This window comes from Salvelinus fontinalis, chromosome 5, assembly GCF_029448725.1.
Source record: "Salvelinus fontinalis isolate EN_2023a chromosome 5, ASM2944872v1, whole genome shotgun sequence".
In the NCBI taxonomy this organism is placed as follows: Eukaryota; Metazoa; Chordata; class Actinopteri; order Salmoniformes; family Salmonidae; genus Salvelinus; species Salvelinus fontinalis.
In genome coordinates, this window is record NC_074669.1 from 41,901,931 (window position 1) to 41,924,288 (window position 22,358).

Consider the following 22,358-nt stretch of genomic DNA (forward strand, 5'->3'; position numbering starts at 1 on the left):
TTAGTACTGGGGCCATACGCACTACCCTCTGTAGCGCCTTATGGTCAGATGCCGAGCAGTTGCCATACCAGGCGGTGATGCAACCGGTCAGGATGCTCTCGATGGTGCAGAACCTTTTGAGGATATGAGGACCCGTGAGCTGTAGAACCTTTTCAAGATCTGGGGACCCGTGCCAAATCGTTTGTCTCCTGAGGGGGAAAAGGTTTTGTTTTGCCCTCTTCACGACTGTCTTGGTATGTTTGGACCATGATAGTTCATTGGTGACGTGGACACCAAGGAACTAGGAACTCTCAACCCTCACCACTACAGCCCCATCAATGTTAATGGGGGCCTGTTCAGCTCGCCTTTTCCTGTAGTCCACGATCAGCTCCTTTGTCTTGCTCACATTGAGGGAGAGGTTGTTGTCCTGGCACCACACTGCCAGTTTTCTGACCACCTCCCTATAGGCCGTCTCATCGTTGTCAGTGATCAGGCCTACCACTGTTGTCGTCAGTAAACTTAATGATGGTTTTGGAGTCGTGTTTGGCCACACAGTCGTGGTTGAACAGGGAGTACAGGAGGGGACTAAGTACACACCCCTGAGGGGCCCCAGTGTTAAGGATCAGTGTGGCAGACGTGTTGTTGCCTACTCTTACCACCTGGGGGCTGCCCGTCAGGAAGTCCAGGATCCAGTTGCAGAGAGTTGTTTAGTCCCAGAGTCCTTAGCTTAGTGATGAGCTTTTTTTATTTATTTTTATTTCACCTTTTTTAACCAGTTAGGCTAGTTGAGAACAAGTTCTCATTTACAACTGCGACCTGGCCAAGATAAAGCAAAGCAGAGCGACACAAACAACACAGAGTTAAACATGGACTAAACAAACGTACAGTCAATATCACAATTGAAAAAGTCTAAATACAGTGTGTGCAAATGGCATAAGGAGGTAAGGCAATAAATATGCCATAGTAGCAAAGTAATTACAATTTAGTAAATTAACACTGAAGGTATAGATGTGCAGATGATGATGTGCAACTAGAGATACTGGTGTATAAAAAAATTAATAAAAACAATATGGGGATGAGGTAGGTAGTTGGATGGGCCATTTACAGATGGGCTGTGTACAGCTGCAGCGATCGGTAAGCTGCTCAGATAGCTCATGCTTGAAGTTAGTGAGGGAGATATGTCTTCAACTTCAGCAATTTTTGCAATTTGTTCCAGTCATTGGCAGCAGAGAACTGGAAGGAAAGGCGGCCAAAGAGGTGTTGGCTTTGGGGATGACCAGTGAGCTAAGGCGGAGCTTTACCTAGCAAAGACTTATAGATGGCCTGGAGCCAGTGGGTCTGGCGACGAATATGTAGCGAGGGCCAGCCGACGAGAGCAGACAGGTCGCAGTGTTGTTTGAGTGGTATATTGGGCTTTGGTGACAAAACGGATGGCACTGTGATAGACTGCATACAGTTTGTTGAGTAGAGTGTTAGAGGCTGTTTTGTAAATGACATCGTCGAGGATCGGTAGGATAGTCCGTTTGGCAGCGTGAGTGAAGGATGCTTTGTTGCGAAATAGGAAGCTGATTCTAGATTTTATTTTGGTTTGGCGATGCTTACTATGAGTCCGGAAGGAGAGTTTACAGTCTAACCAGACACCTAGGTATTTATAGTTGTCCACATATTCTAAATCGGAACCATCCAGAGTAGTGATGCTAGTCGGGCGGGCGGGTGCGGGCAGCGATCGGTTGAAGAGCATGCATTTAGTTTAATTTGCTTTTAAGAGAAGTTGGAGGCCACGGAAGGAGTGTTGTATGGCATTGAAGCTCGTTTGGAGGTTTGTTAACACAGTATCCAAAGAAGGGCCAGATGTATACAGAATGGTGTTGTCTGCGTAGAGGTGGATCAAGGAATCACCCGCAGCAAGAGTGACATTGTTGATATATACAGAGAAAAGGGTCGGCCTGAGAATTGAACCCTGTGGTACCCCCATAGACTGCCAGAGATTCAGACAACAGGCCCTCCGATTTGACACACTGAACTCTGTCTGAGAAGTAGTTGGTGAACCAGGCGAGGCAGTCATTTGAGAAACCAAGGCTGTTGAGTCTGCCGATAATACGGTGATTGACAGAGTCAAAAGCCTTGGCCAGGTGGATGAAGACGACTGCACAGTACTGTCTTTTATCGATGGAGGTTATGATATTGTTTAGTACCTTGAGCGTGGCTGAGGTGCACCCGTGACCAGCTCGGAAACCGGATTGCACAGCGGAGAAGGTACGGTGCGATTCGAAATGGTCAGTGATCTGTTTAACTTGGCTTTAGAAAGGCAGGGCAGGATGGATATAGGTCTAACAGTTGGGTCTAGCGTGTCACCACCTTTGAAGAGGGTGATGATGTGGTAGCTTTCCAATCTTTAGGAATCTCAGACCATACGAAAGATAGGTTGAACAGACTGGTAATAGGGGTTGCAACAATGGCGGCAGATCATTTTAGAGAGGGCCCAGATTGTCTAGCCCAGCTGATTTGTACAGGTCCAGGTTTTGCAGCTCTCTCAGAAATTTGCTATCTGTATTTGTGTGAAGGAGAGGCTTGGGCAAGTAGTTGCGGGGGTGTGGAGTGGTTGGCCGGGGTTTGGGTAGCCAGGAGGAAAGTATGGCCAGCCGTAAAGAAATGCTAATTGAAATTCTCAATTATCGTGGATTTATTGGTGGTGACAGTGTTTCCTATCCTCATTGCAGTGGGCAGCTGGGTTGAGGTGCTCTTATTCTCCATGGACTTTAGTGTCCCAAAACCTTTTGGAGTTAGAGCTACAGGATGCAAATTTCTGTTAGGAAAGTAAAGGCTAGCTTTTTCAAACTGACTGCGTATATTGGTTCCTGACTTCCCTGAAAAGTTGCATATCGCGGGGACTATTCGATACTAGTGCAGTCCGCCACAGGATGTTTTTGTGCTGGTCAAGGGCAGTCAGGTCTGGAGTGAACCAATATCTGTTGGCTATATCTGTTCTTAGTTCTACATTTTTTGAAAGGGGCATGCTTATTTAAGATGGTGAGGAAATTACTTTTAAAGAACGACCAGGGATCCTCTACTGACGGAATGAGGTCAATATCCTTCCAGGATACCCGGGCCAGGTCGATTAGAAAGGCCTGCTCGCAGAAGTGTTTTAGGGAGAGTTTGACAGTGATGAGGGGTGGTCGTTTGACCGATAGCGGATGCAGGCAATGAGGCAGTGATCACTGAGATCCTGATTGAAAACAGCAGAGGTGTATTTGGAGGACAAGTTGGTCAGGATAATATCTGAGGTTGCCCATGTTTACGGATTTAGGGTTGTACCTGGTGGGTTCCTTGATAATTTGTGTGAGATTTAGGGCATCTAGTTTAGATTGTAAGGACTGCCGGGGTGTTAAGCATATCCCAGTTTAGGTCACCTAACAGAATGAACTCTGAAGATAGATTGGGGGGCAATCAATTCTCATATGGTGTCCAGGGCACAGCTGGGAGCTGAGGGGGGTCTATAACAGGTGGCAACAGTGAGAGACTTATTTCTGGAGAGATTTTTTTTTTTAAATTAGAAGCTCTAACTGTTTGGGCATAGACCTGGAAAGTATGACAGAACTTTTCAGGCTATCTCTGCAGTAGATTGCAACTCCTCCCCCTTTGGCAGTTCTATCTTGATGGAAAATGTTGTAGTTGGGAATGGAAATCTCAGAATTTTTGGTGCCCTTCCTAAGCCAGGATTTAGACACGGCAAGGACATCAGGGTTGGCGTACTGTGCTAAAACAAACTTAGGGAGGAGGCTTCTGATGTTAACATGCATGAAACCAAGGCTTTTACGGTTACAGAAGTCAACAAATGAGAGCGCCTGGGGACACAGTGCCCGGGTTAACCTCTACATCACCCGAGGAACAGAGGAGGAGTAGGATGAGGGTACAGCTAAAGGCTATCAAAACTGGTCTTCTAGTGCGTTGGGGACAGAGAATAAATGGAGCAGATTTCTGGGCGTGGTAGGATAAATTCAGGGCATAATGTACAGACAAGGGTATGGTAGGGTGCAGGTACAGTGGAGGTAAACCGTGGCATTGAGTGACGATAAGAGAGGTTCCATCTCTGGACGCACTAGTTATGCTGGATGAGGTCATGGGCATGTGTGGGAGATGGGATAAAAGAGGTATCTGTGGCATGATGAGTGGGACTAGGGGCTCCGCAGTAAACTAAAACAATGATAACTATCCTAACAACAGTATACAAGGCATATTGGCATTAGAGAGACATAAATCGAGGCATAAAGCAATCACAAGTGTTGATTGCGAGAGCTAGCTAAGACAACAATGGGTAAGACAACAACAGTTAATCAGCTAAGACAACAACAGGTAAAATGGTGATGAATGGGCAGAGAGGTTCAGTTAACTACACACAGGGCCCGAGTTCAAGGCCGGAGCCGACAGATAAACAAAATAAACAGCTTAGTGGGCACTATGGTGTTTAAAGGCTGATCTGTAGTCAATGAACAGCATTCTCACATAGGTGTTCCTTTTGTTCAGGTGGGAAAGGGCAGTGTGGATTGAGTTTCCGTCATCTGTGGATCTGTTGGGGCTGTAAGCGAATTGGAGGGGGTCTAGGGTGTCCGTGAGGATGCTGTTGATGTGAGCCATGACCTGCCTTTCAAAGCACTTCATGACTACCGCCGTGAGTGCTACAGGGCGGTAATCATTTAGGCAGGTTACCTTCGCTTCCTTGGTCACAGGGACTATGGGGGTCTGCTTGAAACATGTAGGTATTACAGACTGTGTCAGGGAAAGGTTGAAAATGTCAGTGAAGACATTTGACAGTTGGTCCACGCATGCTTTGAGTATACATCCTGGTAATCCGTCTGGCCCAGCGGCTTTGTGAATGTTGATCTGTTTAAAGGTTTTGTCTACTTTGGCTACGAGAGCGTTATCACAGTCACCCAAAACAGCTGGAGCTCTCGTTCATGCTTCAGTGTTGCTTGCTTCGAAGTGAGGCATGTTTGACAAAGGGTTCTAATTATTATTTTTTATCGAATCATGGCTTTGTTAATCAGAATACGATGTGATCAGATCTTTTTCTAAAGTGCTTAGATGTTTCTTTGCAGCAAGACTATTTCTGACGCATTTCATGACATCCAAATGCAATCAGTTATGTGAAATCTCAATACCTAAAGAGGGTTTAACCGAACCTCTGCCTGAGAGAAATGTGCTTCCTCATATGATGCGTGCTGCTACCGAACCAAAACAAAAGTGTGAATAAAGTCAATACAATTTGCCTCACTTTTTTGAATGAAGTTACTGGGTATAAACATATCACATCAAACAATTCATTGGCGACACAATGTTTAGAAGCGGTTTAGAGAGCGGAGCATTTATTCCTATCATGCGTATTCTATGTGAAACCATAATGTGCAGTGCATACGCAAATTCTACAGCCCGTATAGCTTGACCGAGGAATTTTGTTTGCTGGATACCTTGACCACATTATCCTTGTTTTACTCATTTCCATTCTGAATATTTCCTTCAATGTTGCTTACAAAACACTGATATAATGTAACAAACTGCCCTACCAGTCGTTCGCTCGATTGCTAGGCAATCCATTTCCTCCAATAGATTTGAAGGTAATAAATATCATTTTCTGGGTATATTTGCAATTTTTCCTGTTGCTGTGGGGTAGGTAGTCAGGCTTCTCTTGCAGCTCATCAGCTTAAGGGCAATGGCTAGCCTGTAGCGAGCGTGCTAACAAAAATCATTGCATGTGTCATTAGTGACTGAACAGCGGGCAAGTGAAGGTAGAACTGTATTGTGCGGTTCTTCCTCGTGGCAGCTGGTTTAAAGAAACAACCGCGGTGCCTCGACATAAAACATCATGCAACCAAATACCTTTATTGATGACTCCACTCGACAGCCTTATCAATGTTTCACTTTGTTACTGTGCAAATCATGATCTTTGATATTCAATGTTTTTTCATCATTACGTTTATATTCAATTATTTATATTTTTAATTCCATAAAGTTATTCTTGCCAACCGGTTTTCGACAACACTTTGGTATATAGCTAGAGCGGCAGGTAGGCTAGCGATTAGCGTGGCCCATGCTATCCAGGATCCTCGGGATGTCCCAACTCAGATGTTACCTCATTGAAGTTGACATTTTAAAATGGCTACGGTTAGGTAAGGGTTAAGGTTTTGGGTAGGGATGTCCCAAGGATCCCAGATGACACTAACCGTTATTGTTGGGCCAATAACTCGAAAGGTCTCTAGTTCAAATCCCCAACGCGACAAGGTGTAATATCTGTGGTTGTACCCTAGAGGCACTTAACCCTAATTGCTCCAGGGTCGCCGTAGATAATTACAGACCCTGACAGAGACCCCACTCTCCGAGGGTGTCTCAGGACATTTGTAAAATAGAAATAAGCACTCAAATTATTATCAACTATGCATTCTCAATTGAGTTTGTAGTGCAGCTGTAAACAATGCACGCCTGCCTAAAAAAATAATCTTTGAATTTCATGGATTACAAATGTACACATTCCATTTTTTTTATTTTTTATCCTTATAGGTACGGGAACTTGTCCTGGACAACAGCCAATCAAATGAAGGGAAAATCGAAGGCCTCACAGAAGAATTTGTCAATCTGGAATTCCTCAGTTTGATAAATGTTGGTTTATTCTCAGTTTCCAACCTTCCCCGACTTGGGAAACTCAAAAAGGTAATGTTCTGCTTCATTTTATACAAGCACTCACTCACTCAAAAGTTTTAGAACACCTACTCATTCAACATTTTTTTCTATATTTTTACTATTTTCTACATTGTGGAATAATAGTGAAGACATCAAAACTATGAAATAACACATGGATATACATTAACCAAAAAAAGTGTTAAACAAATCAAAATGGATTTTCATCCATATCGGGTGAACTGTTTTAGAAATTACATTACTTGTACAGTCGGCCCATTTTAGGGGACCAAAAGTATTGGGACATTCGCTTATACTGTACCTTCCGAAAGTATTCACACCCCTTGACGTATTCCACATGTTGTTGTGTTACAACCTAAATTTAAAATGGATTAAATTTAGATTGTTTTGTCACAGACCTACAGACAATACCCCCTAATGTCAAAGTGGAATTATGTTTTTAGATATGTTTACAAATTAATGGCTGTGATAGGAGAACTGAAGATGGATCAACATTGTAGTTACTCCACAATATTAAACCTGTCTAGGATCAGCGTGGCGCTAGCGGCCCCCCCCCCCCCCCCCCCCCCCCCACTGAAAAACCAGTGCCGCGAAATTCAAAAAAAATATTTTTTTAAAATATTTAACTTTCACACATTAAAGTCCAATACAGCTAATGAAAGACACAGATCTTATGAATCCAGTCAACATTTCCGATTTTTAAAATGTTTTACAGGGAAGACACAATATGTAAAGATGTACATCTATTACCTAAAAACACATTAGCATAATCCACCATCTTTTATTTGTCCACCAACACCAGTAGCCATCACCAATTCGGCTAAACTAAGATATTTATAGCCCCTAACCAACAAAAAAACTCATTAGATGACAGTCTGATAACATATTTATGGTATGGGATAGGTTTTGTTAGAAAAAAGTGCATATTTCAGGTATATGGCATAGTTTACAATTGCACCCACCATCACAAATGGACTAGAATAATTACAATGAGCAACGTGTTTACCTAACTACTAATCATCAAACATTTCGTAAAAATACACAGCATACACGAATCGAAAGACACAGATCCTGTGAATACAGACAATATTTCAGATTTTCTAAGTGTCTTACAGCGAAAACACAATAAATCGTTATATTAGCTTAGCACATAGCAATTAGCAGCCCAGCATTGATTCTAGCCAAAGTGAGCGATAAAAGTCAACATCGCCAAAAGATATTAATTTTTTCACTAACCTTCTCAGAATTCTTCCGATGACACTCCTGTAACATCACATTACAACATGCATATACAGTTTGATCGAAAATGTTTATATTTAGCCACCAAAATCATGGTTAGACAATGTGAAATGTAGACAAGCTGGTAAAGAAAACGTCCTTGCGCCACTTAGACAGTGATCTACTCTTATACATAAATACTCATAAACGTGACTAAAAAATATAGGGTGGACAGGGATTGATAGACAATTTAATTCTTAATACAATTGCGTTATTACATTTTTTAATTTATCCTTACTTTTCAATACAGTTTGCGCCAAGCGAAGCTACGTCAAAAAACATGGCGTCCTAAGCCACTAAAATGTTTCGACAGAAACACGATTTATCATACTAAAAATGTCCTACCTTGAGCTGTTCTTCCATCAGTATCTTGGGCAAAGGATCCTTTCTTGGGAGAAATCGTCTTTTGGTGGAAAGCTGTCCTCTTGCCATGTGGAAATGTCAACTACGTTCGGGATGAACTGAAAAGCGTGCCCAACTTTTCACATCGTTGCAAAAATAAATGTCCCAAAATCGCACTAAACGGATATAAATTGCTATAAAACGCTTTAAATTAACTACTTTGTGATGTTTGTAACTCCTATAACGAGTGAAAAGATGACCGGAGAAATATAACAGGCTAAACTAACGCTTGGAACAGGAGAGGGTCGGTGTCTTCCACGCGCGTTACGCAGCAAGAAAAGACTTGCTAGCTAAAGGTTTTTTTCATTTGTAGGGCCTGTGAACGAGCAATCGAGCCCGTTGGAATCGTCATCACGTAAAGGCATCCAGGGGAAGACGTAAGAAGTGTCCGTATAGTCATAGCAACGACAGAGCCCTTTTAAATGACTTCAGAAAAGTGGCCAACGTTTCTCAAATCTGACTCCATGTCAGGGAAATTGCTGTAGAATGGGCTCTGTTCCACTTAGAGACAAAATTTCAACTCCTATAGAAACTATAGACTGTTTTCTATCCAATAATAATAATAATATGCATATTGTACGATCAAGGATTTTGTGGGAAGCCGTTTAAAAAATTAGCCACATTAGCATAAATAGTCTAAACAGCGCCCCCATCCCCAACAGGCTAACCTAATTGACAGAGTTAAAATAAGGAAGCCTGTACAGAATACAAATATTCCAAAACATACATCCTGTTTGCAATAAGGCACTAAAGGAAAACTGCAAAAAATGTTGCAAAGCAATGAACTTTGTCCTGAATTAAAAAGTATTGGATTTATCCAAACATATCACATTACTGAGTACCTCTCCATATTTTCAAGCATGGTGGTGGCTGCATCATGTAATGGGAACGCTTGGAATAGTTAAGGACTAGTACATTTTTCAGTATAAAAAAAAGAAACAATGTGCTAAGCACAGGGAAAATCTGGTTCAATCTGCTTTCCACCAGACACTGGGAGATTAATTCATCTTTAGTTGGACAATAACCTAAAACACAAGGCCTAATCTGTACTGAAGTTGCTTACCAAGATGACACTGAATGTTTCTCAGTGGCCGAGTTACTGTTTTGACTTAAATCTACTTTAAAATCTAGGGCAAGACGTGAAAAATGGTTGTCTAGCAATGATCAACAAATAATTTGACAGAGCTTGAAGAATTTGGAAAACAATAATGGGCAAATGTTGCACAATCCAAGTTTGGAAAGGTCTTAGACTTACCCAGATAAACTCAGTTGTAACCACTGCCAAAGGCGCTTCTACAAAGTATTGACTCAGGGGTGTGAATACTTATGTAAATGAGAGATTACTGTATATAATTGAATACATTTGCAAAAACTTCTAAACATGTTTTCATTTTGTATTTATTTGATTTTGAATTCAGGCTGGAACATAACAAAATGTGGAATAAATCTTGGAGTATAAATACTTTCTGAAGGCACTGTATGTGTATTAAAGTAGTAAAAAGTTAATTATTTGGTCCCATATTCATAGCATGCAGTGACTAAATCAGGGTTCTGACTCTATAAATTTGTTGGATACGTTTGCTGTTTGTTTTGGTTGTTTCACATTATTTTGTGCCCAATATAAATGAATGGTTTGTCATTTTGTAGTCAGTTTTTTTGTAAATACGAATTTAATGTTTCTTGGCCATGTTCTGTTATAATCTCCACCCGGCACAGCCAGAAGAGGACTGGCCACCCCTCATAGCCTCCCTTCTAGTGAGTTTTTCCTAGCCACTGTACTTCCACACCTGCATTGCTTGCTGTTTGGGGTTTTAGGCTTGGTTTCTGTACATCACTTTGTGACATCAGCTGATGTAAGAAGGGCTTTATAAATACATTTTATTGATTATGTTGATTGATGTTTCTAAACTTATTTTAATGTGGATGCTACTAGGGCTGTCCCCATAAAAATATATTGGTCAAACGAGAGTCGTCCTGTTCTTTCGACCAATCGATTGGTCAATGTTTAAACTTCTTTATCCATAATTGACATAAAATACATAGGCACATAGGGTGTCTATGTGCCTATGTATTTGAATAAAACCAACTACATATGCACTGAGCTTGTCTGACGCTTTAAGCACACTGTTTGATTAAATAATTAAGCCACACAAATGACTCAGAGCCCGACGGTCACACAGTGTTAAAAAAGTGACAGGGAGTGCCTGTGTGACTGGTGCATGTTGTCTCGCTCACCTCCCTACTGCAGCAAAAGGCACCACAGTAAGTGTTTATTGCACTGTCCCTGCTAAAGCTGCATAGGAGCAAGCCTTGTGTGAGTATTACGTGTGCCAAACAGTTGCTTTAACATTACAAAAAAAATGTCTGACCATTTGGAACAGTGTAAACAACACTAAGTGTTGTACCAGAGTCTTATCTAACAAAAAATGATATATAGCCTTTATTACAGCAGACTGAAAACAGTTGCATGCATTAGTGAATTGCGGTTTATTTATTGTTTAGGTTAATTATTCAAAGCTTCCTTTTATTTAATTTTAAAACTAAAATGCTTGATTGCGTTTTAAAGTCTGAATGTTTCGTATGCTGTGTGATGGCAGGAATGATTGATTGATTGGCTTGATACAGTAGCCTATATATTGAAATATAGGCTTAAGTTACGGTATTAACTTAACAGGACGCACTCTTAGGCCTACAGCTCTATGGTGGTCATACAAGGATACTACGCCTAGAAATGATAACGATCATAATTGTAATAATAAGAAAAAGGAGGGTATAGGAGTGAGAGCTGCGTGCATATTAGGTGTGACAAAGGGGTGCTGTTAGATTACCATATCATTTTCCTGCCTGTTTGGAACAGTGTAAACAACCAAATTATAAGTAATACCAGTCTGTTCTAACGAATAAAAAATGTAAGACTTTATTACAGCATAGTAAAGATTTAAAAACTGCTAAATTCAGTCTGGTATGAGAACGGTAGCCCCCATCTGCAAAAGCAGGGTGTCTTTTTTACACAACGTTTAAAGCAAACATCTTACAAGGTAAGCTTCGATTTGTTCCTGTGTTTGAGCTATAGCTACATGGCATGGGAGGTATGAAATTAATCATTGGGTTGGTTGGAACAAATCTAGCCTATAGCCAATGTTATCTGATGTATGACTTAATGGCAACATCGAAGTGGCGCCGACAGAGATGGTCGCCTCGCTTTGCGTTCTTAGGAAACTATGCAGTATTTTTTTTTTATGTATTATTTCTTACATTGTTACCCCAGGAAATCTTAAGTCTTATTACATACAGGTGGGAAGAACTATTGGATATAAGAGCAACGTCAACTTACCAACATTACGACCATGAATATGACTTTCCCGAAGTGGATCCTCTGTTCGGACCACCATCCAGGACAATGGATCTAATCCCAGTAGCTGACCCAAAATGGTGCCACAGAAGGGGCAGACAGAGCAGCCTCCTGGTCAGGCTCCGTAGATGTGCACATCGCTCCCGAGTATACTACTTGCCAATGTCCAGTCTCTTGACAACAAGGTAAACAATCCGAGCAAGGGTTGCCTTCCAGAGAGACATCAGAGATTGTAACAGTCTCTGTTTCATGTAAACATGGCTCTCTCGGGATATGCTGTCGGAATCGGTTCAACCACCGGGCTTCTCCATGCATAGCGCCGACAGAGATAAACACCTCTCTGGGTAGAAGGGGCGTGGGTGTATGCTTTATGATTAACGACTCATGGGGTAATCATAACAACATACAGGAACTCAAGTCCTTCTGCTCACCCGACCTAGAATTCCTTACAATCAAATGCCGGCCATATTACCTCCCAAGAGAATTCTCGTCAGTCACAGCTGTGTACATTCCCCCTCAAGGAACGCCAAGACGGCCCTCAATGAGCTTCACTGGACTCTATGTAAACTGTAAACTATATATCCAGAGGCTGCATTTATTATAGCTGGGGATTTTAACAAAGCAAATTTGAGAACAGGGCTACCTAAATTCTGTCAGCATATTGATTGCACGACACGCAGGGCTGATACTCTCGACAACTGTTACTCTAACTTCCACGATGCATACAAAGCCCTCCCCCGCCCTCCCTTCGGCAAAAAACTGTAGGTTACTCTGGCTGGAATTGTTACTCTTGTCAACCGCAGACAGCGACCACATCCAACACAGGAGTTTTATAAAATATTAGTTAGTTGTAAAATATTAGATTTTAGTGTTGCACCATTTATTTTTGCATAATATAACCATATACAATTTCAGTATCACATGCCTTACAGTGATGTGATGGACAGTGCCATCCCTGTGGCCTCCACAATGGATTAGTTCACTGAGAGAAGTGTGAATCAGATAAGTGTTTTGTGTACCGTGCGACTGCTCTACAAAATAAATCTTGGTTGATCAACAACCTGTCGACCAAATAATCGACCAGTCGACTAAATGGGGTCAGCCCTAGATGCTACCATGATTATGGATAATCCTAAATGAGCCATGAATAATGTTGAGAGAGAGTTGGATGCAGAAATGTCATAGTCCCCCCCCCCCCCCCCCCCCCCCCCCAAAAAAAATGCTAACCTCCCGGTATTGTAATGGTGAGAGGTTAGCATGTCTTGGGGGTATGCTATTTGTACATCTAACTTTCTCATCATTATTCACAATTTATTCAGGATTATCCGTAATCATGGTTGCATCCACATTAATGTAGACCTGTTTAGACTTAATCTGTTCTTGTGTACAATAAAAGTGACTCAAATGACACCATTTGTCATTACCATTCATTTATATTGGGAACAAAATAATCTGAAACAACCAAAACAAACAGCAAATGCATCCAACAAATTTGTGGAGACACGAGTTTGATGTAGTCATTGCGTGCTATGAATATGGGACCAAATACTCAACTTTTTAACTATTTTAACACACAAGTGAATTTGTCCCAATACTTTTGGTCCCCTAAAATGGGAGAACTATGTACAAAAAGTGCTGTAATTTCTAAAATGCTCACTTGAAAATTCTCTCAAATTTAAAATTGACAGTCTTCACTTTAACCACAGTCGTATCATTTCAAATCCAAAGTGCTGGAGTACAGTCAAAACAAGAAATGTCACTGGCAAAACACTTTTGGAGCTCACTGTATATCTTCACATTATGTTGCAGTTGGAACTCGGTGACAACAGAATCTCTGGTGGCCTTGACGTGCTAGCAGAGAAACTCCCCAACCTCACACATCTAAATCTAAGTGGGAACAAACTGAAAGACATCAGCACATTGGAACCTTTGGTAGGTACATCAAACTCCCGGTAGAGCACAATACAGTGCGACACCATCTCATTGTCTCAGGCTATGCCTCAAATGACACTATTCCCCATATAGAGTTTTGACCATAGACCTAGTTGGCAGTGTGATGTTTGTTTCCCTATATGGCTGTGGTCAAAATTAGTTTGCTAGCCTATATGTGTTGTTCACCCCCTAATTACCCTACACCCATTTGGTCCCACAGAAAAAGCTGGGCAGCCTGAAGTGTCTGGACTTGTTCAACTGTGAGGTGACCAACCTGAACGACTACAGGGAGAGTGTGTTCAAGCTGCTCCCTCAGCTCACCTACCTGGACGGGTACGACGTGGAGGACCGAGAGGCATCTGACGTGGATGGGGTGGACGACGATGATGAGGGTTGGCAACCATTTTGTTTTTTTCCATGTTTTGAGGAAGTATAAGAAAATGAAAATGCAGTTGAGAATGTGGGTCTTCTGTAGCTCAGTTGGTAGAATGTGGAGCTTGCAATGGCATAATAGTGGGTTTGATTTCCGGGACCACCCATATTTAAAATGTATGCACACAACACTGCAAGCAACTTTGGCTAAAAGCATCTGCTAAATGGTATATCATTATACACTGAACAAAAATAAACGCAACATGCACCAATTTCTTATATTTTACTGAGTTAGTTTATATAAGGAAATCAGCCATTGAAATAAATTCATTAGGCCCTAATCTATGGATTTCACATGACTGGGAATACAGATATGCATCTGTTGGTTACAGATACCTTAATGGTAGGGTCGTAGATCTGAAAACCAGTCAGTATCTGGTGTGACCACCATTTGCGTCATGCAGCGTGACACATCCTTTGGATAGAGTTGATCATGCTGTTGATTGTGGTCTGAGGAATGTTGTCCCACCCCTCAGTGGCTGTGCGAAGTTGCTGGATATTGGCGGGAACTGGAACACGCTGTCGTACAAGTTGATCCAGAGCATCGCAAACATGCTCAATGGGTGACATGTCTGAGAATGCAGGCCATGGAAGAACTGGGACATTTTCAGCTTCCAGGAATTGTGTACAGATCCTTACGACAAGGGGTCCTGCATTATCATGCTGAAAGACGAGGCAATGGCGGCAGATAAATGGCATGACAATGGGCCTCAGGATCTCATCGTGGTATCTCTGTGCATTCAAATTGCCATTGATGAAATGCAATTGTGTTCATTATCCGTACCTTATGCCTGACCATACCATAACCCCACCGCCACCATGGGCCACTAATATTCACAACGTTGACATCCGCATTCCGCTCGTCCACACAACACAATACACAAAGGTGAGCATTTGCCCACTGAAGATGGTTACGACGCCGAACTGCAGTCAGGTCAAAACCCTGGTGAGGACGACAAACACGCAGATGAGCTTCCCTGATATGGTTTTTGACAGTTTGTGCATAAATTCTTCATTTGTGCAAACCCACAGTGCCATTAGCTGTCCGGGTGGCTAGTCTCAGACGATCCCGCAGGTGAAGAAGCCAGATGTGGAGGTCATGGCTGGCTTGGTTACACGGTCTGCGGTTGTGAGGCCAGTTGAACGTACTGTCAAATTCTCTAAAATGACGGAGGTGGCTTATGGTAGAGCAATGAACATTCAATTATCTGGCAACAGCTCTGGTGGACATTTCAGCAATCAGCACTCAATTTGCATGCTTCCTCAACTTGTGGTATTGTGTTGTGACAACTGCACATTTTATTGGCCTTTTATTCTCCCCAGCACAATGTGCACCTATGTAATGATCATGCTGTTTAATCAGCTTCTTGACATGCCACACCTGTCAGGTGGTTGGATTATCTCGGCAAAAGAGATGCTCACTAACAGGGATGTAAACAAATTTGACAAATACACTTTTTGTGCGAATGGAAAAATGATTGGATCTTTTATTTCAGCTCATGAAACATGGGACCAACACTTTATATGTTGCGTTTTATATATATATTTTTTTTCAGTACATGTTAGAAACCATGTTAGTACATCGCGGATATTGTCATGCAAGGGGATTCTATTGTGTTGGGTTTTTCGACAGTGGATGTGATGTATTTCTTTGCTCTTTTTTTTTTTTTAGGAGGAGCAATGGATGAGGATGGAGAAGAGGAAGACTTTGACGAGGAGGATGATGAAGTCAGCGGTGACGAAGAGGTAAAGCCCCTTTTTGGTTTGTTTGTGACCCAAAAGATCAACGGGGATATGGTTTGAAAGCACTGTCCTATCTCCCCAGGAAGAAGACCTTGGTATTGAGGATGAGGATGACAATGATAATGGTATGTCATTCTTGTACTTTTTGTCACAAGTTAATGTTAAAAAGTTAAACTGTTTGATACTTTACGAAGTATAATATTATTACCCTTTCTCATTTCCCCAGAAGTTGAGGCTGTCCAAGGAGAGAAGAGAAAGCAAGAGCCTGACGACAATGATGATTATGAACAAAAAAAGAAAGGCAATCAAGTTACCAACCCCTTCCCTCTCCACCCTGACACCCACCCACACCCTGCCTACTCTACGTCTCTCCCCCAGCTTTGAGCCCCCGTGTGGGGAAAGACTGTACCGGACAGGTGGTTCAAGTGGAGCTGCCTCCGCCCCATGGAACCGAGAGCCATCCTCAAGGAGCGCACCACTCCGCATTCCACTTTTTCACTGTCAACTCCCCCTTTATGTATACCTGTGTGAGGACTTTGGTACTGTATCTAGTTTTGGGTCTGTGCTTTTTAATATTTTGTTGGATGAATTATGAAGAGAAAGTTGTTGTTGGGTTTATTTCTTCCCTCCATCTTTTCTGTTCCTTATTTTTTTTAAATAAAATGTATTGCTATAGAAACTGTGTGAAGAGGGAGCTAAGATTCAGTGTGGCCGCCTGTTGCACAAATCAAGGTTGTAGCTACAAGTGCCTGTCGCTCAACTCCTGCAGAGTGCAATGGGTTGCCTTAGTGGGAAAAGTCTAGAACACTCATCACACAATATGCAGCAAATACCTCAATGGATACTTCAGTCACTCCATGAGATGACATGTTGCAGCTTATTTTATTTTGAATGGGAGGGAAGGTAAAAAGACGGCAATACGAACACATGAAATCAAAGTTTATTCGTCACATGCTTTGTATACAGGTGTAGACTAACAGTGAAAAGCTTACTTACAGGCCCTTCCCAACAATACGATGGTGCTGTAGGCCTTCACTTTCCTACAGAGCTTCCCAGGGCTAGGTGGTCATCTACCTGGCTGATGTAGGCCTTGAGCTCCCCCAGCACAGGGGTGAGGTCTTTGCCTGGGTATTTAAGAGCTGAAGGCATCGCCTGGACGGAGGATGTGAATTTTGGATTTTAATTTTGTGGAATATTCTGTGGTCTGTGCTGACTATTCCGTCTCTCAACCCCCAAGTCCAACTGGGGATCAACAGTACAGGAGAAAGAAGCTACTGAGTCTGAATGCAGCTTCTCCACACTGGTGGTCCCCTCTTCTGATGGTACACTGGTGCTCCCCTCTTCTGATGGTACACTGGTGCTCCCCTCTTCTGATGGTACACTGGTGCTCCCCTCTTCTGATGGTACACTGGTGCTCCCCTCTTCTGATGGTACACTGGTGCTCCCCTCTTCTGATGGTACACTGGTGCTCTCAGGTTAGACGCCACAGTCATAAGTATCTGTGTCAATGTCCACTCTACTGTGTGGGGAGTCATAGAGATGTAGGGTGCCTGTGATCGTATCACAGAGAAAGATCTGAATAGATTAAATAGATCTGAATTCATACATCTGATTTACGTTGTAAGATATCAGTGATTGTTTATGCCGCCTAACAAAAGTACACATTTCTGCGCATGTGTCGTAATTTCTAGCTTGCCAACCAGCAACTTACTAACTGCCAACCAGACAGCCTGCCAGGCCTTATGCCACATTCAAGTGCTGGTCGGAACTAGGAATGCTAACTGGTTGAACGTAGCATGTGTATAACTAAAACCAATTAGTAAGTCTGACATTTCCGATTTGCACATGAATGGGGCATCACTGAAGATTTATTTTGCTTGCTGGCATTAGTGCAGTGTTTAACCAATTCGCAGCCTCCTAGTCGGTTGCACACACACACGGTTCAATTGCAAAGTTGTCTCAATCATTTAACTTCTACATCGGTGTTGTAGGAGGTCGTTTCCACTGCATTACACAGGCGGAATGGTTTATTTTATATTGACCTTGGTAGCCATGTTTGTTGCTAGCATAAATTCTAAAATGGGGCGCCCTTTATTACAGTGCACTTTTATATATCCACCAGCAATAATACATTTTGTTTTTACAGCATGTCCAACTATATTTGATTTATTTTTTTTATTTTTTTTTCTGATTCAGTAGGGACCCAGATATTTAGCTAGCTAGCTACGCAAACAAATGTTTCACTAGTTCGAGTCATCCACATCTTGTAGGCTATAGCTACCTAGCCATAATGTAAAGTTTTATATTTAAGCAGCAATAAGGCACCTCTGGGGTTTGTGATATGGCCAATATACCACGGCTAAGGGCTGTTCTTATACATGACGCAACGTGGAGTGCCTGGATACAGCCCTTAGCTGTGGTATATTGGCCATATATCACAAACCCCCAAGGTGCCTTATTGCCAATTTTATAAAGGGAAAAGGGGGATACCTAGTCAGTTGTACAACAATGCTTTCAACTGAAATGTGTATTCTGCATTTAAGGGGGCTGCCTTAATCGACATCCACGTCTTCGGAGCCTAAGGAACAGTGGGTTAACTGCCTTGCTCAGGGGTAGAACGACAGATTTTTACCTTGTCAGCTCAGGGATTCGATCCAGCAACCTTTCGGTTACTGGCCCAATGCTCTAACCAATAAACTGGTTACCAATTTAAATGAGAGCAGTAAAAATACATGTTTTGTCATAGCCATGGTATATCAGACTGTTTGTCATAGCCATGGTATATCAGACTGTATACCAAATGTATCAGCCAATCAGCATTCAGGGCTCGAACCACCCAGTTTATAATACTAGTTTGCTAACAGTCCATTGAAGTTATTGAGGGGCCATTGCCAGATACAATGTGGCAGATCATCTTCTACTCACCTAGCCTCACATCTCGACAAATGTTATATTGTTCAATTTGATATTCATAAACTAATTTATTTTCTGCCAATTTAAAGTTGATTTGTTACATACTCTGGTCAGTTTTAGGTAGACCCAATGATGTATATAAACCCTGGATTGCTGATGCTATTTATTGGCCATTGAGGCTTTGAAGCCAAATTGGCACTCCATAGTAGGAGCAGTCCTCCATAGGAATGAATGGGATTCTGCAGTATTTCAATTATGTTTCAAGGTGGGGTGGGGGGGGGGTCAAAATCAAAAGTAACAGTCAGTATCTGGTGTGGCCACCAGCTGCATTAAGTACTGCAGTGCTTCTCTTCATGGACTGCACCAGATTTGCCAATTCTTGCTGTGAGATGTTACCCCACTCTTCCACCAAAGCACCTGCAAGTTCCCAGTCATTTCTGGGGGGAATGGCCCTAGCCCTCACCCTCCGATCCAACAGGTCTCAGACGTGCTCAATGGGATTGAGATCCAGGCTCTTCGCTGGCCATGGCAGAACACTGACATTCCTGTCTTGCAGGAAATCACGCACAGAACGAGCAGTATGGCTGGTGGCATTGTCATGCTGGAGGGTCATGTCAGGATGAGCCTGCAGGAAGGGTACCACATGAGGGAGGAGGATGTCTTCCCTGTAACTCACAGCGTTGAGATTGCCTGCAATGACAACAAGCTCAGTCTGATGATGCTGTGACACACCGCCCCAGACCATGATGGACCCTCCACCTCAAAATCGATCCCGCTCCAGAGTACAGGCCTCGGTGTAACGCTCATTCCTTCGACGATAAACGTGAATCCGACCATCACCCCTGGTGAGACAGAACCGCAACTCGTCAGCCAAGAGCACTTTTTGCCAGTCCTGTCTGGTCCAGCGACGGTGGGTTTGTGCCCATAGGCGACTTTGTTGACGGTGATGTCTGGTGAGGACCTGCCTTTACAACAGGCCTATAAGCCCTCACTCCAGCCTCTCTCAGCCCATTACGGACATTCTGAGCACTGATGGAGAGATTGTGCGTTCCTGGTGTAACTCGGGCAGTTGTTGTTGCCATCCTGTACCTGTCACGCAGGTGTGATGTTCGGATGTACCGATCCTGTGCAGGTGTTGTTACATGTGGTCTGCCACTGCGAGGATGATCAGCTGTCCATCCTGTCTCCCTGTAGCGCTGTCTTAGGCATCTCACAGTACGGACATTGCAATTTATTGCCCTGGCCACATCTGCAGTCCTCATGCCTCCTTGCACCATGCCTAAGGCACGTTCACGCAGATGAGCAGGGACCCTGGGCATCTTTCTTTTGGTGTTTTTCAGAGTCAGTAGAAAGTTCTCTTTAGTGTCCTAAGTTTTCATAACTGTGACCTTAATTGCCTACCGTCTATAAGCTGTTAGTGTCTTAATGACGTTCCAGGTGCATGTTCATTAATTGTTTATGGTTCAAGCACAGAAACAGTGTTTAAACCCTTTCCAATGAAGATCTGTGAAGTTATTTGGATTTTTACGAATTATCTTTGAAAGACAGGGTCCTGAAAAAGAGACGTTTCTTTTTTTTCTGAGTTTATTTTAACTTCTCTAGGGTAGGTGAGACGCTAACGTCCCACCAGGCCAACATCCGGTGAAACTGCAGAGAGCTAACATTTTAAATGCACCCTTCGTTGTATTAAACATTCTTGTAAATACATATATCTTACATCATTTAAAAGTTGAACGTCTTATTAATCCAGCCGTTGTGTCACATTTCAAAAAGGTTTACTGCAAAAGCAAACATGCGATTTTCTGAGGACGGCGCCCCACACACACAAGTATTACTAGCATTTTCCAACCAAGCATTAGCGTCACGAAAGTCAGAAATAACAATAAAATAAATCGCTTACCATTGAAGATCTTCCTCTGGTGGCAATGCCAAGTGTCTTAACTACACAGTGAATGTTCGTTTTGTTTGATAAAATCAATTTTTATAGCCTAACACGAAACATTTGTAAACCGGTTGCGTCGTGATTTCCTTCTTATTCAACTTTGGACGAAGCGTTCGTGGTAATTGCACACACTAAACAAACGTTTATCCAGTCATGGTTGGTTTCATTGCAATCCTGGTTGTTACTAACACAATCATACATGGTTCTTATCCCGGGACGTATTGACCGAAACAAACCGATTTGAAGACACCAATCAATGACCTCATTGCGCACCAATGGTAGGACCGGTCTATCGTTGATTGACTGTATTTTGGCCCAATGACCACTGATCATCTTGAAATCTAGCTTGGAAGATAGCCAATGAGATGAGGTAAACGGCAATATGTAATGGTTATACGTTCGAAGACCAGCCTTTGTCGTAAACTCTGGCGTAAAAGAGGTTCATTCGCCATTGCAAATCCTACTTGATGGAGCCACGAGTGTTACGCATAGCAGTACATATTCAATAAGTTTATATATTTAAATTATGGCGAATAAATCAGGAAAAGCCAAAACAAAGTCTAGTATACAGATTTAACCCAAATTATAGAGGAAATTTATAGAGACATCTCACAGCTAGCCTTCAGGGAGCTGCTCATCCAGGAGCTTGCTAGCTACAGCAAGTCCACTGCAGCACCTTCTGCTCCAACCAGTGGTGTTCACCTGCCCAGATTCATCTCTGCAGGCATGAATGTGCCTCGGCAAAAAGGGCACAGCAGGGAGACGTCGTTGTGCCCTTTGTCACAGGAAATGCCCCATCACCTGCACCACCTGTTCAGTAAGCCTCTGCTTTACAGCAGAAAGAGACTGCTATGGGCCATGGCACCAGCAGCACAATATTGTGTAGAGGACTGAGGGTCTTCACAATATTGTAAATAGAAAATGTGTAAATGGTTACCCTTGTTTGTTTTTTGTTTTTTTCAAATATATTTACTTTTTGGGGGTGTGTTAGAATAGCATTTATGTATTTTGTTTATAGTTCTTTCCTTCAAAATGTACCACTGTACCAATTCGGCCACTTGGGTACATTTGTGTGGGACACCTGGGTGACTTCCTGCTCAATGTCATGTAGCTCGCTCATTTTTGAAGTTCTGTCTAAAACTTTGCTCAGCTATTGTTGCCATCTTGTGTTCTTCATTCAGATCATCCACGGCATCCTATCTGTATGTTTGGCTGTTCTTGGTCATTTGAAAGATGATGCAGCAACAATAAAAAAAACAGAAAACGTATGTTTATTTTCTTCTACCAAATCTATTGTGTTATATTCTCCTACATTCAATTCACATTTCCACAACATTCAGAGTGTTTCCTTTCAAATGATACCAAGAATATGCATATCCTTGCTTCTGGGCCTGAGCTACAGGCAGTTAGATTAGGGTATGTCTTTAGGCGGAAATTGAGAAGGGGGGGTACCCCACAGAAGTTAAGGAACATTATATTTTTTTATGCTTAGCTCATATAATTTAAAAGTATGCATTAAGTTGTCTGTAATAGAATACACTTGTCAAAAACGAATGTAGACAAATGCTTTTCTATAGCTTCTAAAATACTATGTTTCACAATTGAGTGCCAAGATGGCTGCGTGGTGGCTTCAATAGAGTAACCCACTCCAGGGGTTAAACACATCATTTGGTACACCACCCCATTCCCGAAAAT

At 42.3% G+C, this 22,358-nt stretch overlaps 1 pseudogene; it reads left to right on the forward strand.

Moving 5' to 3' along the window:
* The window catches only part of LOC129855612 (acidic leucine-rich nuclear phosphoprotein 32 family member B-like), a 26,301-nt pseudogene extending 4,370 nt beyond the window's left edge, over positions 1 to 21,931 (forward strand).
* Positions 21,932 to 22,358: the final 427 nt, after the last annotated feature.